We start from the raw sequence: 7,093 nt of genomic DNA, 5'->3' as shown, positions 1-7,093 counted from the left end.
ACTGGCCGGTGCCTGGCAGCCTTTCTGTGCCATGAGGCCCCCCATCCCCAACCCAACCCACCATTGTAGGAGTGACCAGACTGGGCATCTGACTCCAACGAGATCAGTCAAGAACTGTCCCTTCAGAATTTGGGACTGGGACTAAGAAAGAGTTCTCGTTCAGGAGCCCAGTCTGAAGAATGGAAGCCTACTGTTGGATGTCACTTCCTGCCCTCCAGGTGGCTAGGAGGAGAGAGAGGAAATGCAGCCACAGGGCAGCAAGTAGAGCCTGGGGACTGAGCAAGTGCAGGAATTCCTCCACTCGGGTCTCAGGGCCCCGAGGCCTGGCTGCCTTCCTGTCCCTGAGGTCCCAGAGCTGCACCTGGGAGAAGTCCACCTTTTTAGCTCGTTACTGCAAGTCTATTTCTTTCTTTTTCTTTTTCTTTTTCTTTTTTCTTTTTTTTTTTTTTTTTTTTTTTTGAGACAGAGTCTCGCTCTGTTGCCCAGGCTGGAGTGCAGTGGTGTGATCTAGGCCCAGTGCCCTCCCGGGTTCAAGTGATTCTCCTGCTTCAGCCGCCAGAGTAGCTGGGACTATGGGCATCTGCCACCACGGCCGGCTAATTTTTCTTTTAAAGGGCTTTCTGGCAAAAACCGGAAATCCTGCTAGACAAATTCTAAAACAGCTGTAACACTAATTTTTTTAAAAAGAGACTTTAGTAGTATTTTTAGTAGAGATGGGGTTTCACCATGTTAGCCAGGCTGGTCTTGGACTCCTGAGCTCCATGATCTGCCCACCTCAGCCTCCCAAAGTGCTGGGGTTACAGGCCTGACCCACTGCCTCCAGCACCTCAAGTCATTTTTTTTTAATATCAGCCACAAATTCCGAAGTAACTCAGAGCTGAAATCATTAACTTCCTTCAATAATGAAGAAACAGAGGCTCAGGGAAGTTAAGTAACTGACTCAAGGTAACCCAGGCAGAAAGGGGTGGAACCAGGATTTGAACCCAGGTCAGTGGAGCTCTGGAGACACAACCTCAAGCATGATATCCCTGGGCCACCCCATCCCTCTCCCTGCCACCACCTTCCCTCCTCAGCCTCTGGGTTCCGTCTCGCACAGGACCAGGGTTCCCACAAACCCTGCTGATCCACTCCGTGCCCAGGCGGACCCAGGCTCCTCACCCATCCGCTGTGAGTCTTCACGGTAACTCCCAGCAGCCTGGGCTGCCAAGGACAGTGGTGTCTCCGGAGACATCAGCTCCATCTGGAAACAGCTCTGCTCATTCGGATAAGACATTCCCAGAACCCACAGCAGACGTTTCACAGACGTGGGTGCTTCAGCTCCCTAGTGGGGGTCACATCTGCTCCAACTTCTAGCCTGGCCAGGGTTGAAGAGGCCCGGAGGCTGCCTGCATCCTGCACTACAGGTGGGGAAAGTGAGGCCTGGCTCCAGTGGCCAGCCTGGGCCAGAGTTCAAATCAGGTCCTGGATGGGGGCGTGGGACTCTGGGTGGGCTCCTTCTCTCACAGATCAGCCCCTTCCCTGCTCTCCATGAGGGCCCAGGATGGATCCTTCCACAACCCAAGTTCCTGTATCCAGAACCATCCGGGCGGACAGGAGAGGAAGTGTTTCTGTGGTTCTGAGTGGATGTCTCAATGGCATCACCACACAACTGAAAAACAAGGCAGGCGCGGTACATTTGCTCAGACCACAGGTCATTTTAGACTGGGACAAGCATTTTGAGCCTGGAGGTACAACCCCAGCCTCCCCCTCCCAGGGACAACCCCCAGCCTCACCCCACAGGGATAACCCCCAGCCTTACCCCACAGGGATAACCCCCAGCCTCACCCCACAGGGATAACCCCCAGCCTCACCCCACAGGGATAACCCCCAGCCTTACCCCACAGGGATAACCCCCAGCCTCCCCCGCAGGGATAACCCCCAGCCTCCCTGACAGGGATAGCCTCCAGCCATGACAGCTGTCAGCTTTGCTCATTTTTGTCCCGGTTTCTGCTGAGGAAGCCAAATGTGCTCTGCTGCCCCACCCAAGGCTAATCTAGAGCCTCCTCCTGTAGGACCCTGGCCCCGGGCAACACCCTTCAGGCCAACAGCCCCCCAGGGCACACTGGGGCCTTTCTGCCTCCCTTGTAAGGCCTCCCCTCCTCAGCCTGCCTTTGACCAAGCTCTGCATACCGCCTGCTGGCTCTCATTGGTGCTCTTCCTTTATTCCCACAGGGCGTTCCAGGACCCAGGGAAGTCCAGTGCGGCGGGAGTGAGGGTTCGCGGTTCATGCCAGGCACGATGGGGGCAGGAGGCCCCGCCCACCAGGGCTCCTCACAACCCTGCTTTTATGGGAACTTGGTTCTCCTGACCATGCACCAGCTCCTGCCCTCACCCCCCACACACCTGGAGGAGGAGCCCAGCGTCCCTTCAGGGCCCTGAGGGGTGCAGGGCTGCCCTTCCCCCATCACCCACCCGAGTCTTTCCCAGGCCCTTCCCTGGACCAGCCCCGGGGCCTGGCTGCTCACAGCTCCCCCAGGCGCTCCCACCGCCATGGTCCTGTAGGAATTCGCATGTAAGAGGATGTGGGTGTGTGAGCGTAAGTGTAGCAGGCCTGATGGTGTGTGTGCACAGACATAATTCACGCAGGCGTCTCAGTATGAACATGAGTGTCAGAGTGCAGAACCCAGGGCTCACACGTGTGCGCAGGGTGCATGAACCCGGGTGCCACGTATGTGCTAAGCCCGGTGTCACATGTGTGCACAGGGTGCGTGAACCCGGGTGTCACATATGTGCTAAGCCCGGTGTCACATGTGTGCACAGGGTGCGTGAACCCGGGTGTCACGTATGTGCTAAGCCCGGTGTCACATGTGTGCACAGGGTGCGTGAACCCGGGTGCCACGTATGTGCTAAGCCCGGTGTCACATGTGTGCACAGGGTGCATGAACCCGGGTGTCACGTATGTGCTAAGCCTGGTGTCATGTGTGTGGCAGAACCTAGGTGTCACGTGTGTGCACAGGGTGCATGAACCCAGGTGTCACATGTGTGCTAAGCCCGGTGTCACGTGTGTGCTAAGCCCGGTGTCACATGTGTGCACAGGGTGCGTGAACCCGGGTGCCACGTATGTGCTAAGCCCGGTGTCACGTGTGTGCACAGGGTGCATGAACCCGGGTGCCACGTATGTGCTAAGCCCAGTGTCACGTGTGTGCACAGGGTGTGTGCAGAGCCTAGGGCTCACGCGTGTGCACAGGGTGAGTGGTGAACCTGGGTGTCACATCCTATCCAAGACCTATTCTATGTAGCTGTTAGACATGCCATGCTGACAGGCACTTAGTACACTCTATGTCCTTGTACTTTCACCAAGGTATCCGTGCTGGACGTACTCACAGGCATGGCCCAGCTCTCCATTGCTTTCACCTGTTTAGAAAAGTTTTAAGTTATTTTTTTTACAGAAAGGACTTATAAATATTACATGGTTATGACCAGGATAAAACAGGTTCTATAGCATGGAAATTTGATAAAATGACTTTTAACACTGAATTGAGTAATGAGAATATAAATTATTTTAATATATTTGCTAGGTATGAAGAAGAAAATTTATGCTAAAGTAGGCAATCTGATATGCTTCTTAACAAATATCAATAAAACAAAATGAATAAGGAAAAGCAAGAAGCAACACAAGTATTATTTCAAACCTTAAACACTAAAAAAAATCAGAATTAGATTTTAGAATAATAACATATAATCCCTAAGGAAAAATATCTTTATGTTAGTGTTTTTGGATATTAATAAAAAAAAAAAAGAAAAAAAAGAAAAAAAAAAAGTAATGAGGAGCCAAATGTTAAAAAAAAAAAAAAGAAAGAAAGAAAAAGAAAAGTTTTAAGTTATTAGCCAATCAGGTTTTAGTTTAGATTGTGAGGTCTGGCTCCAGCCAACAGAGATCAGACACAGCAGTAAGGACGACCCCAGATGCGTGAGGGATGAATTTGTGTGTTTGCCTTTGTTCATTGTGCTCTCGTGGCAAGATGGCTAGCGAAAGTACTCTTTCTGCGGTCCAGGAAGTAAAAACTATGTTGCTGAGAGATCCTTTGTCTCAGTGCAAATTTTCCTTTTCGGCACCGAGCATGTATTCTCAACTTAGTTTAAATGATAATAGCCCTTCCCCAAACTAAACCATCTTTATACAATTAATAAAAGGCTACAAGGTTAGGATTATGAGGGGCCTGAGTTCTGCTGAGATGTAGGTAGTCACAGGAATCACCAGCCAGCATTCGGGAGGTCATAAGATCTGCAACTTCTCCAGTCACTCCCATAAATAACATCCCCATTGCAGAATCTAAACCTGGTGTTTGGAGATGTCTTTTAGTGGTCTTTCTGACCACCAGATGGCTTCGCTGGCCCAGAGACTCCGGACTCAAACAGTCCTGTGGCCCCCACCAAGAAGCAGGTTCGGTGCACAGGAACTGTTTCCCACACTCCTACGATTGCAGCCCCAGCCAATCAGCAGCACCCACTCCCTAGCCCCCTGCTGCCAAACTATCCTTGAAAAACCCTATCCTTTGTATTTTCCGGGAGGCAGATTTGAGGAATACTAAAACCTCAGTCTCTCATTCAGCCAGCTCCACATGTATTAAACACTTTCTCCATCGCAATTCCCCAACCTTGATAAACCAGCTTCATCTGCGGAGTGGGCAAGAAAAAAAATCCAGTGGGTGGTGACACAGTCAGTGACGCTGTCTCTCCTGTTCCTGCACAGGCATGGGGGCACCTGCTGGGTGTCCCGCTCCCCTGCAGCCTCCCCCCTGCCCAGGCCTGGACCACTACTCACATCTCCCTCCATCCTCACCTCCCTCTGGATCTCAGCCACATGGGCAGGTCAATTACTCTGGAAAACGTACAGACTCCAGTTCCCCAAATTGAATTTGACTTATTAGGTTATCTCTGCCCTTTTTAAAAAAGCATCACCATGCCTGGCGAGCTTCCTAATTGAATAATAGATCACAAATGAACTTTTCATAAAACAAAACCAAAAAGCCAATCCACTGAAAACATGATGAAGTGAGGAGAGACTTCCCTCCGCCTTCTGTTTCTTACTGGTAAATTCCTTCCTTTGCAGAGAAAGTCACCTCCCACGAATCACAAGCAAAGCCCAGTGGACCACAGCGTTGCTTCCCTTGTTACAGACTTTGGTGAGTTACAGAGAGCAAGCCCTGAGCACTCTGACCCAGGACACAAGGTGTGGGAAGAGCTGAGGCTTCCAGGAGCCGGAACAGCCCCCAATACAACAGCTAACCTCGTAGCCTTGAGCCCCAGCTCAAGGCTGAGCGTCTCTGGGCAGCTCTTGGTCCCATGCAAGGTCCTGCTTCTGGGGCACTGGGCTTGTGGAAACCTTCCCTCGCAGCCCAGAATCCCAGCTCCCCTCCCAACCAAAAGGCACAAGGGGGCTGCTCGCACATGAACCCCTGATTTTTCCAGGTGGGTCCGTGGCAGGGTGGGGGTAAATATTAGAATCAGGACCAGAAGACAGTCACCGTGTTGCCCACCCACCCCCCCAGGGCTTGTAATTGGTCCCCACAGCTGGGACGGGGCTGCCACTGTGCCACCTGGGGGCATGGATGACCCAGGTATGATCTCAGGTATCCCTCAGATGACAGTGGCCCCAGTCACTCAGATATTTCAGGTGCCGTAAGCTCTTCAATGGCCACAGAGCCCTCTCACCCATCCACCACTCTTGTCAAACAGGGACCCACAACCTCCCCAGCCCCAGGGTAGGAAAAGAATTTGGGCTGACTTGTGTTTGCCTCTGAACAGTCAGGGACATGAAGGGTGATCCTGGACACCAGTCTCCACCACCACCCTCTTCTTTCACTCTCCCATGACGCCCTGTCCCCATCCAGGACAGTCCACGGCACAGCCATGACCCCAGCCACAGGGTCAGCAATGCGGCCGGTCTCACTCAGCTGAAGTGGTTCTGCTCCCACCAACCCCCTGCCTGGAGCAAACCGTGGACGAGAGCTTGGCTGGAGGTGTTTGACCCGAGAGAAGCTTCAAGGATGGGCATCCCAGCACCACCCTGGCAGGGTCAGGGCCCCCGCCCGAGTCTGAGTACCCTCTTAGGCTGAGACACTGGGCCTTCGAAAGCACTCCGCTGGCCTGGCTCTCATCCTGTAATGCAGGGATTCTCCGTCGAGAGGTTGTCCCTGGGGCACATGGCCAGGTCTGGAGACGTCACTGGTTGTCACACCTGGGGCAGGTGCTTCCTGCAGTGAGTGGGTGGAGACCAGGGAGGCTGTGGATGTCCTACACCACACAGGGCAGCCCCCTCCGGCCAGAACCCAGCCCCAAACGTCAATGGCGCTGTGGTGGCAAACGGCTCGGGAGGCCCTGAGTCCTACGGCTCATGGGGGATCCTGGCTAGTGGGTGAGGAAACGGTGCCAGGAGAGGCAGATGACACGAACAAAGCATGTGGCGCTGGAACCCGTTCCTTAAAGCACTGCCCACCTCTGCACGTTTCCTCTAAAAAATGACTTTCCGAGGCTTCCCACTGCCCGAAGAACAAAAGAAAGTCAGAGCCTTCATCCCGGCAGTCTAGGCCTTCCAAAACCCACGGGTGCTCTCTCCGGCCCTGCCTTCCTCTGCCCACCCTGTCCCTTTGCCCATGCCATTCCCTCTCCTCAATGCCTTTCCAGGTGCTGGCCTTTGGCCTGGAGGTTCCAGGGCCTCAGTTTCCCCAGCGTGCGGCTGCTGTCCTAAATGCCCTCAGCCGGGTGGATTAAACCACAGACATGTATTTCTCATACTTCCGGAGGCTGGAAGTTGGATTCAGGGAGCAGCCCGGGTGCGGCTCATTCTGAGGCCTCTTCTCTTGGCTTGTGGGCGCTGCCATCTGGCTGTGTGCTCACGTGACCTCTGTGCAAGCTCAAGGGGTCTCGGAGAGAGGGAGGGACCACTCTCTGGAGTCTCTACCCATAAGGACACAAGTCCCATCAGACCAGGGCCCTGCCCTCCTGACCCAGCTACCCCGATCACCTCCCAAGAGGCCCCACCTCCTACACCATCACACTGGAGGGCAGGGCTCTGATGAGTTTTGGGAACCAGGTGGGGTGGCTCACACCT

The 7,093-nt window shown here is 53.6% G+C and overlaps 1 non-coding gene across 1 annotated transcript; it reads right to left on the bottom strand.

The window, feature by feature from the left end:
• Positions 1 to 611: 611 nt before the first annotated feature.
• LOC120364792 (U7 small nuclear RNA) lies at positions 612 to 673 on the bottom strand. The gene has a single exon (XR_005579932.1). It is a non-coding gene; the product is annotated as a U7 small nuclear RNA (small nuclear RNA).
• Positions 674 to 7,093: the final 6,420 nt, after the last annotated feature.

The sequence above is a fragment of the Saimiri boliviensis genome, chromosome 6 (genome assembly GCF_048565385.1).
Source record: "Saimiri boliviensis isolate mSaiBol1 chromosome 6, mSaiBol1.pri, whole genome shotgun sequence".
NCBI classification, from domain to species: Eukaryota; Metazoa; Chordata; class Mammalia; order Primates; family Cebidae; genus Saimiri; species Saimiri boliviensis.
Note: the sequence above shows the minus strand (reverse complement) of the source record. Positions and strands in the feature narration are given on the sequence as shown.